Source organism: Castor canadensis, chromosome 8 (genome assembly GCF_047511655.1).
Source record: "Castor canadensis chromosome 8, mCasCan1.hap1v2, whole genome shotgun sequence".
Classification (NCBI taxonomy): Eukaryota; Metazoa; Chordata; class Mammalia; order Rodentia; family Castoridae; genus Castor; species Castor canadensis.
This window is the reverse complement of record NC_133393.1, coordinates 5,413,590-5,424,945: the sequence shown is the minus strand read 5'-3', so window position 1 is coordinate 5,424,945 and position 11,356 is coordinate 5,413,590.

Sequence of the window (11,356 nt, the reverse complement as noted above, 5' to 3'; positions counted from 1 at the left end):
TCAACAAATATTTTTAACAGCAGTAAGCCTGATTTACTCACATTTTAAATTGCAGATATGAGACAGTCAACAGCTTCAATTTAGGGAAGTTAACAGCAATCATTATTGTTGTTAAAGATCAAACTTTCCTCTACCCCATCTGGTTGACTAACCAATTGACGAAGAATATGGTGGAGGAACCCCATGTGTCTGCAGCCACTCATGAGTTGTTGAGCAGTGGGAATAGCAATAAAATAACTAATGATAGTGAATGTCCTTTATACCTAGAGAACCATTTCACATTCACTGTGCAATGAGGGTCTTCGCTGAGTTGGTACGATTATTCCCATTGTATTTATGAGGAAGCCAGTGTTCAAGGTTGCTAAGCAATTTGCCCAGAGCAGTTGGTAGCTGTCTGCTTATGGAAGGTCTTCTGCATCACAGCATGTTCTATTGTCTGTTTATTGGGGACATCATTTTCTTAATGTCCAGAGAGTTTTTCTTCATTATCTCTAATGTTATTTCTGTTTTTAGATTTAGGCAACTACTGTCCTGTCAGTTCAATTAAAAAGCCAGGTAATAAGCCACAATTCGTCACAAAGACACTGTACCAGGTACTATGGGAAACAAAATGAAAGGCCACATTCCCAGTGCCTCTAAAAACTTGCATCCAGGGAATGTACACAGTATGTTTAAATCAACACAAAGCAGGGGCCAGGATTGTGGAGTATTTTAACATCTCTTCCTTTACAGTTGAGGACACTAAGTCCTGGCATTGAGGATCCCCCCAGTTATTGCAAACAGCCCCTCTGTGTTGGGCTCCTGCCCTGGGCTGCAAGCTCTTCCAGGACAGGGAAGGCTTTGCTGTACATATTACTGTCCCCAGTGTCAGGGTCTGTCAGGTACAGAGTGGCACACATCAAATACATCTTGACTTTAGCATCTTCTGAATGGAAAATGCCTCAGTATTTTTCTTCATGCAGCAGGTATTTATTTAATTTCTTCTATGTGGGGAGCACTGTTCTGGGCACTTGTGAGATAAGGACTAAAACAGACAGAACTCTCCACTCTTTTAGAGTCAAGTGTATGGTCACTTTTTCACTTTCCAGGAGTTTGACATCTACATAGGAGTATTGTGAAAAGTGTCTATTTCTAGCTAGTAGGAAACTTGAAATTGTAGGGAACCGTCTAGACCAAGATACAGAATGATGAAAGTATAAAATGGTGTGAGCTGGTAGATGACTATGGCCAGAAAGTGGGGCTTATGGAGTCAGCTGAAATGAGGTTGAAGGACTGGTTTGAGATCAGAGTAGAGGCCTTGGGTAACTGAGAGTGTTGTGAGGTTTTTGAGAAGAAAACAAATTATTTGTGTTTAGGAAAGTAAAGATGGTAGTGATAATAAGGATGCAGTAGATGGGACAAGATAAATTGAGAAGTCACAGCCTGTGATGAAAAAACAGACCTGTATAACAAGACAGAAGAAATGAAAGAAAAATTGTTGCAGAAGTAGAAATAACAGAACTTAATGGTTGGCGTGACAAAGGAGAAATCTCAAATGTGATAGAGAGGCATCTCGTGGGATGGTAGTGTTTTTAACCATTAAAAATGCAGGGCAATGAGGATGCTTTTGACTGATGGATGTGATAATGAAGCAATTTGGATATTTTGTACCAATTATCTAGGATCACATAATTCATCTTTATATCAAGTAATTATACTCAATTCAGCTCGATACACATGTTTTTAGTGTACCACTTTGCAAAGAGATCATTCAAAGATAAGACAAATCCTGCCTTAAATGTCTTTCAGCATGAAGAACGCAGTAAATACAAAAGCAATGGAAAATAAACTATGATATTTCATTAGAAAACTGCCAACAGTCATTAAGACCTGAAGAAGGTAACCATTACAGAGCTTTAGGGGTAAAATGTAGTGGTTAGAGTAGGACAGGATAAGAAAATGAGTTTTAACTGAAAAACTGTATTCTCTTCAAAAGAATCTGTATTCAGAAATATCTAATAAATATTGACTCAGTATGCACCGAAGTGTAGTAGCTGTACCATGAAAATCTTAGTGAGTCCTCTCTAAGGGGATGGCTTAAGATGTGTAAGTGAAAATTCATGCCTTAAAAAAATGAAATTGGGAAAGATGATTTGGTTCAAAGATATTTGAACTTACTTTAGATTGTACTTATGGATGTGAGCTGTGCATACTCTGTCATCTCCTGTTTCCTCTTGCAAACACTTTGACTAAAATACCGCAGCCTAGGTTTTCAGCGGACTGTCTAGTTTGGGGCAGCTTGGCTAATGAAGACAGCTTCTTTAAACACGGCAATGGAATTGCTAAGCACTTCAAAAACCTCTTTTGAAACTTGTGGCTTTTCCAGTACTTCTTTCCTGAGATTATTCAAAAAAAAAATCAGCATTTCCTTTCAAGCCATCTTTACTAAGTTCTCCCAGAAAGTGATCTGGAAGCAGGTTAAACTGCAAACTGGTCAGTGTCTAACTCCTTCCACATGCACAGGAGTCTGGTGGTTCGTGTCTGGCTGGATCTACTGCAGCATATTTTAAATTTTTTCTTCAACATTTCAAGCACCACCTCAAAGAAGGAAAACATTCCAACCTGAGTTCAAGTATTGAATCAACTGCTCTTTCTGAGCAGAAGTGCAAGTTTCTACCCATTGGCCTTCTCTTTCTCCCCTTTTGCTCACTTTTATAGTTTTCCCCCTTTCTTTTCATAATACCAAGTTGCTTCCTGTCTTCTATCTGGGAATGATTTTTGCACAACTCTAATATCCAAAGTTAGAAATACTGTCCATATTCCATTGGCTTTTACTTGTTGTTGAAAAATACTTTATTTTAATAATTGCGAGGCTGGCTTTGGCCAGCACATCGATCATGAGTTGCAGAGTAAGACAGATAGATCAGAATGTACTGTTTTCTTCAAAGAAAGTCACTTCATGTAATAAAGAGAACAATTCATCAAGAGATGATAAGAATTATTGACATATATGCACCAAATGTTGGCACACCCAAGTTTGTTAAACAAACATTAAAGTGTTTATAAGCACAGATAGATTGCAACACAATCATAGTGAGAGACTCAACACCTCACTCTCACCAATAGATCACTCAGATAAAAAAAGTCAACAAAGAAACTTCAGAATTAAATGATGCTGTAGGTCAAATGGATTTAATAGACATCTATAGAATATTTCATCCACCAGGTGCATCATATATTTTATTTTAGGATAAAGCAAGTCTTAACAAATATAAGGAAATTGAAATAACCCCCTGTATTCTATCAGACCATAATGGGATAAAACTAGAAATTAACAGAAAAAAAAGAAGTTGCTTTTCTCTTAATAGAGCTGACAAGTCATCCAGCCATTGTTTTCAATTCGAGTATTATCTGACCACCAAACAAGAACACCTGTACTCTTCTTGCCTTTTGTCTAAGGAGTAGGAGGGTTATTGGAGCCACCAGTCAAAGCAGATTTCTTGGCCTCTTAGACAGAGCTTCTGCCCCACCCCCAGGCTTGTGGCTAGTGACAGATTTGGGTAAGAATTATAACCACACTTCCATCAGCTGAGAGGGTTGATCTTAAGCTTGTTTTAAATATACTCTGACACTGGCTGTTTGCATTGAGAGTTTGTTTAGTTAAAAAAATTTTTACTTTGTGTTCTGTTTTATGAAACTAATATAGATTCATTGTAGAAAATACATTTGAAGAAGATAATTCTACCCATCATATTACAACTCACTGCTAAAATCTTATTGCCTTCCTGTCTTAATTTTTGTTTTTAAAATACAATTTATACACATACACCTTAGATATTATGCATGAACATGCATAAGTGTATTCTTAGTTTTCCACTTTGGTTTTGCTTAGCAGATTGTGGAGGGTGGTTTGTAACAGGTACATGTGTGTTTGAACAACAAATCCTTTGCACTCTGACTGCCTCTGGAGTTGTCTTTATTTCTTTCTGTTACACATTTACTTGACACAAGGTCTTTGTGTCTGGTCAGCCTGAGACCTTTGGTCATATTTTGTTTATAGGGCAAATGCCCAGGAGGGGAGAACACACCAATTTTCCAATTCTGATTAGAGTATCTTTGTGCATTTGCTTCAGTCTTAACAATCTAATATGTAATCTCACTACTTTTATGTGAAATAGCACAGAAAATGGCAATTCTAGCTGGTGCCAGGAACGGTGGTTTTCTTAAAAGACTTGGACCTGACATGAGGCCATGTCATCAAATGCCATGCAATGACTATGCTGTCCTTAAAAACAGTTCTCAGAATTTTCAGTTGGTCAAATGCTCAGAGTCCCTAGTTGTCACAGCCATAGTTACATAAATTGATGGTCTCCCTAGGTCTCATATGGAGTACACTCAGAGATCTGCAAATAGGAAAGGGAATCAGCCACCACCCCCTCCACAGTCTGTCTCTCTTCCCCCTCACCCTCCTGTCTCTCTCTCTCTCTCTCTCTCTTTCTCTCTGTCTCTCTCTCTGTTTCCTTTCTCTCTCCACTTCAGTAGAGCCCAAACCTAAATCATCAATTGTATGGTTTTTGTTTCTGGAGATTAAGTAAACGAGCTCCTGGATAGTTGTATGACAGGGTCAGCTGGAAAGAGATTAAAAAAAACATTTTTGAGTCTCACTGATTTCAGTTGACTTCACTAAGCAAGATGGGTCAGTAATTAAGCTATCAGAAAAATCAAAAAAGCCTCTGTTTTTGCATCAGTCCCTCAAAGAACAGTCTGACTGGCAGAAATTATGATGTCAGCTCACCGCCATTGCTAAGTACACACCTCACATCAGTTCAATTGCCAGTTGTGGACATTATGAGCTTTAAGAGTTAATTTAGCCAGAAAAGTTTTTGTTTAAGTATTTTTCTTGTTTTGATCACTTATGTTTGACTGTGCAGGCTTGGCACAAAAGTACTTCAACTCTGGCAGAGGAAATTGCTCTAAAAAAGCATAGTAACTACCAGTATTCTCAAAATTGGTAAACTTTCAGTATTTAATTTAGATGTTTCTGAAAGAAGGGTGACAGTAACAGACTCTTAATCAATAATATAGTTGAATATTCAGCATACTGAGTACTGAGCTAACCACCTTAATGTGTTTCCTTATTTTTATCTTCATCACAACCTAATAGATAGAATGATAGTTCATAATTTGTAGACCAGAGAGAGGTGAATTAGCTTTTCCAAGGTCATGGAGCCAATAATGACAGAGCTGAAACAGGAACTTAGGTCTGCTTGACTACAAACATGTGAGCTTAAGCTGCAAGCTTTGTGGTGATCAGCTCTTCTCAGCAACACCAAGGCGAGGCTGTTTTACCATGTTCAAGATCATTGATGTTTCATAAAGTGACAGTAAGCTGGGCGATCAATTAGGGGGTGTAAGACTTCTTCAATTTCTGTCTCAAAGATCCTGTAAGTGCAAAAATACAAAATCAATGTGTTGCAAGGGGTACATGTTTTCTATTTAAAACACTGCAGACAAACCTCAGTTGAGTTCAAATTCTGAAAAAAATGTTAGGACTACATTAAAATTTAAATATAATTTGAAATATTGGTAAATAGAACCTAGCAGAACATTTCAACAGAGCAAATTTCTTTGCAGGAAAGCAAAATATAGTTTTAAAATAGGGTTTACAATATATAATCACCCATAAGAATAGATTTAAAGAATTATTATGATCAGGTTAATAATGAAAAATGCATTTGACAAAATTAAACATGTAGTCATGCATGATGGTGCACACCTGTAATCTCAGTACTCGGGAGCTTGAGGAAGGAGCATCATAAGTTTGAGGCCAGGCTGGGCTACATAGTGTCTCAAATTTAAAAAATGAAACATCCACTTTTTTATAGAAGTTCTTATAGTAAAACAGGTATACATTAATATCCTTCACTTGGCAACATGTGTGTATTTCAAAGGAAAAACTAATATTCCATTTAATAAAACTGGAGAGCACTAATTTTCCTATGAAAGTTCAGTGAAAAAGACAGGCTGTGTGTCACTACACTGCATAATGAGCACAGTTCCAAAAATAGTAGCAAAGCTATTAGATTGCCCAATGTCTGGTGCACAGTAGAAATTTAATTGTTTGTTCAATGAATTAATAACTTATATAAGAGGGTTAGATTTTGGAGTAGAGAAGGAAAAATTATTATTCCTGGTAATATCGTTTTATTTCAAGAGAATCCACTAAAAAAATGTTAGGAACATTAAGAATGGTATCTAGCTTCAAAATTAATATATAAATATAAGCATAATTAATAAATATAATTATCTCTTTTAACTAATGAGAGAACTAACAACAAGAAGAAATACATCTCTCTATATTTAAAAAACTTTCAAACTCTGCTGAAGTTATCTAATTGTATGTAATTTGTTCTCAGCAATTGTCACAGAACCAACCTAACCTACACATGAATAGAACACCAGTAAAAATGTCAGTAGAAATTTCAAAACTACCTAACTGATTTAAAATTTTGATAATGGTTTATGTGGCAAGGAATTTTGAAACAGTACCCACTGAAGTGAAAGGTTAATGTTGCGAAAGTTTGAAGCAGTGATTTTGCAATACTTATAAAATCAAATTGACTCACTAATTTTACTGTTAGAAATGTATTCTCCAGATAATTCACAGAGTGCACAAGTTACATAAGTATGTCACTACACGTATGTATTCATAGCAAAAGGTATGTATGTTTGTAGGGTTTTTGTGGGTTTTTACATTGTTTTTGTTTTAATTGCTTAAACTATGATGACCAGAATTTATTATATTTTAAATGGAAGAAATTTTAAATAGAAAAAGTCTCTCTATATTTCTGTTTCTCTTCTGTCCTCCTCCTCCCCCTCTTCCTCTTCCTCCCACTCCCTCTTCCTCTTCCTTCCTTCCCTTCTTTTTCTCACTCTCTGTCTCTCTCTCTCTCTCTCTCTCTCAAACACACACACACACACACATACACACACACACACACACATCTATTTCTGAGCATTCTTTCTATCAACTTACAGGGTAGTAGCTTATTAGTTTATCTAAAAGCCATCTTACAGGGCAGTTTTTTTATTTTAAAGAGGCTTATTTTTTCTCAAGTGTGTCTGAGCCTAGGTCTTCTGGAAGCAGAGCCTGAAACAAGACTGCAGTGCACATGATTTATTAGGAATGTGCAAGGTCAACAATTTGAGGATGAGCAATGAACAGAAATAAGGCAAGTGCAATTGGAAGTAAGGCGGTAGTTCCTCGCTGGCTGCTGTTTGGCAACAAGCCATAGAGATTTATCAGGTGGCTGGGTGGGCACTTCCACCACAATGCAGAATTTCTCTGGAGGAATTTCAAGGAAGAACTGCATTTCTGAGCAGTCCATAGTGGCTGGGATACCCCACTTTTGACTTTCTGGGAATTACCAAAACTGGGAGAATTTCCTTCCTGGTTACCACTCATCTCTCCTTTCTCATTGACCAAGATTTACTCCAACAGGACTCCCCCATACTTCTGGGTTGTGTCATCTGGCTCTTCAATGGCTCCTCAAAAAGCCACATACCACACACCAGAAGGTGGTGCTTCCCAGCCGAAAGTGAGTCCATACTGTTGGTTGATTTCAACCTGAGAAAGAAAGAAGTGACAATAGACTCTGAGGAGGCAAAATGGGTTTGTGTGCAGTGCAAACTGGAAGACACGCACATGCCTCGGGTGTGTTTGCATTGCTCTTAACAACAGAGAACACGCCAATGTCAGCGATGGCTCTGAAGCTGAAGGGCTCAAAGAAATAACATCTTAGTTTAGAAACCAGTGGAGAAGCAGAGCTATAAGGAGAATTTCAGGTAGGAGTCCTCAGTCTCAATGGAGGCATGTCAGCATGCAGCTACTGAGCTGCTCTCCTCAGATGCCTTACAAGTTGGGTAACCTGCAGACTAGAAACCCTTGAACTGCAGCCAGCTACTGTTTGCAGCCCTGTTTAAATAGCCAAAGGTTGGAAAGTAATCTGTTGAAATTAATTATAGAATCCAAACAAAAGAATCCTACCCAGGGATTGAAAAACAATGAGGCATCAATGTTTTGACACAGGACAGTATTTAAGTCTTTTAAAAATAAATTTTAAAAAGAACAGGTTACACAATGGTATATATGTTATGATTCTGTGAGAGAAAAAATATGTATATTTACATATGTATATATACCTGTTGAAAACCTGTTGAAAGATAACATTAGCATGAAGGCTGTCAGGAGAAAGCAGAGGACAAGGATCTTATGATACATTCTACTATTTAAATTATTTTTGAAGAACACATGCTATTTTTTTTGACAGTACTGGGGTTTGAACTCAGGGCTTCAGTTTAAACAGTATGGGTAAATAACCATTTTTGAATAAAAATTAGAAATGCTCTTATTACCAACCATCTACTCCCTGTCTTTAAACCTGCTATTGCTCCCCTGACACACATTATACACCTCCAGGTTGTTCCTCCTTCTCACCAGTACATAATTGCTCTTCAAAGGGAAACAAAACCATACAATCAGATTGGGATGGATGTACCTCTGATTTCAAGCACTCTCTTTAACCTAACGAGTCTTTGATACTTATAGATAATCACAATTTTATTTCTAAAAACTAAAGCATTGTTTGGTCTTTGTACCTTCAGGGTATGAAACACACACTTCATACTTCGCTTTTAGCATAGTGAACCATTTTTTATTAAACCAATGAAGATCCAGGTCAAGGGATGCTGTTTAAGCTTCTCAATGTTTCAGCCGGAGTTTAAAGAGAGTCTATTTGTGTTTCATGTTTGTAATAATACTGAATGTAATTATGACAAGTTGCATGGGTCTTTTCCAGGTAGTCATGCAGAATATCAGCATCTGTGTTTTAAGCAAAAATAGACATTTAAAAAATAAAATTTAAATAGGAACTTCAGAACAAGAATAACCTTTGAAATATAGATTAGGGAAGAACAAAAAAAGGGGATAAAAGACAAAACTATTAAAAGGCTTCTAGACAGTACATAGACAATCTAGTAATCTGTAAGAGTACAGGTGTACTATATGATCAATTTAGACCTTCCCAAATCCACCACAGTGAACATGTCCAAGTACAAAATTCCAATTAATGTTAGAAACTCCACACTTATGTCTTTCTATTGTTAAATGTAGCAGAGCTTTCCTGTTTCCATTTATTTCTTTTATAATTCCTCGCTCACTAACTCTTTATCCTTTGGCTTGACTCATTGTGGCTACTGTTCTGTCAACTCTCTGACTTTTTTCTCTTAGTACTTCCTTTTAATCCCCTAATCCTATAACTCTTGTAACTTTGTTTTCTCCCCCAGTAGACTGCAAACACTGAGAGAAATAACCATGACCTTGTGATCAGGCTCTAGTAAGTGCCTGATGAACAACAGACTCCTAATAAATCATGTGGAACAAAAAGATGAAGGAAAATGCAAACTTTAAAACATGCAATTCCCTTCCTGCCTTATCTCTTGAAGTTTAAACCACACTTCATATGTTTTTATTGTATATGGACTGAGTTGGGGACAGAGATTACTTTATTTGATGTTTTAGTGTGTAGTACAGCCCTATATAGAAGTGGGTCTATGTGTTTTTCTTATAATATTGATCTAGAAATGCCAAATAATTCAAGATTATGTATATGAATAGTTTAAGGATATACTTTTAAAAGCAGAGCAAAGTAGAGAGATGACTAATTTTCAATTCTAGGCTTCTCTAAGATCCTAAACCATCTAAGAGAGTACCTATGAAGAACTGTTTTTCTCTGCAACCACAAGGTTCTGCCATTCTATCTCAACCCTTAATATATTTCATCTCAGGACACACCCCTTTGTCAAACTATCCCAAGAGAATTCAGACACAATCACACTATGAATTCTTCTTTCCTCTAGTACACATCAATTTTGGTATGAATGAAATCAGGCTAAAATGAATATCAAGAAGAATATTAAAGGGGAGAATCGGGGTTTCACAATGAAGAGCTAAGACAACTAGTGGTTTGCTGTCCTCAGTTTTTAGACTTTTTTGGGAGGCAAAGTAATTCGTGCCCATGGTTAAGACACCAGTTCGTGTTGACAACTCCCATTTCTCAGACCAGGTCTCTTTCATATATGTCGGATTCAATATATCTAACAGAGGTCACTGCTTTTTACCCTAAGTAACCCAAAAGTTTACCTCTTCCTGTACTTCTATCTTCCCAGTCAACAAAGAAAGACACCGTTTGTCAGCCTTGAACTGTTCCTCCTCTCTGCAATGCAACCTGTTGAGTTTATCTCTAACACTTCTCAGTCTTTTCTACTTAACTCCTTTCTTCTTTCTCCTGCCTGTTTCAGGATTTTATCTGATTAGAACACTGTTCTCACTGGCAAGCAGGCTTTTCCCTTCTCACTTTTTTGGGAGGGAGCGTTAGCTAGGGATTGAACCTAGGATATCACATGTGCTAAGGGTGACCACTGCTTGACCACTGAGCTGCATATCCAGCCCTTCTTCTCATTTTTATTCATTCATTCAAAATAAAAAAAATTTGGTGTTTACTGGGTGCCAAGAATCAGGGCAGATACTGGAGAGATCAGGAGTACTGAGATACAGGCCTGGCTCTCAAAGGGCTCTCAGTTTGATACACAAGGTAGGTACACAAACAAGCGATTGAAAAACTGAATGTAACTGTAGTGATAGAAATATACCTGGGGTATTTGGCAACATGGAAAAGGACACAGCACCCAACTTGGGTGGTATGTGCGTATATGTTCAAGTGTGTGCGCTAAGATTAACAAAGCTTCTTGTCAGGTGGTGCCTTGGTGGGGATTTCAAGGAGAAAGGCATGGATAAGGCTGTAAAGATTGATGACAGGGAGGATATTAGAAACAAAGGACACTCCAGGCCACCGTGACCACATTAAGGCTGACCCAGTTGTTTGGTCCTATCCTTGGCCACCGAGAGGCAAGATTCATCTTTTGCCTCACTTGTTGAAAAAAATGAGTTCTTTTTAAGTAGGAAAGACTGAACCATTGCAATACACTTGGATACTTATTTAGAGAAAGACCACATGATGTTAATCCAGTCACCAAAGTAAAAGGACAGACCCAGAACCTGCCTGATAAGGACATCAGGAGTTCAAAGGATGTTGTATTGATTGTTAAATTCACATATTTTTTTAGTCTAAATATACATTTGAATTAATTTATTTGTGATAATTTTCTTTCTTTACATCCTTTAAGTAATCTCATTTCTAAAACATGTTTAAAAAACAAATTTGATGAGAATTTATTGGAAGAATTATTTGGAAGAAAATAAGCTGCTGTAAATTAGAAAAGGGGAAAATACTTTTACATCAACACATATTAACTTTAA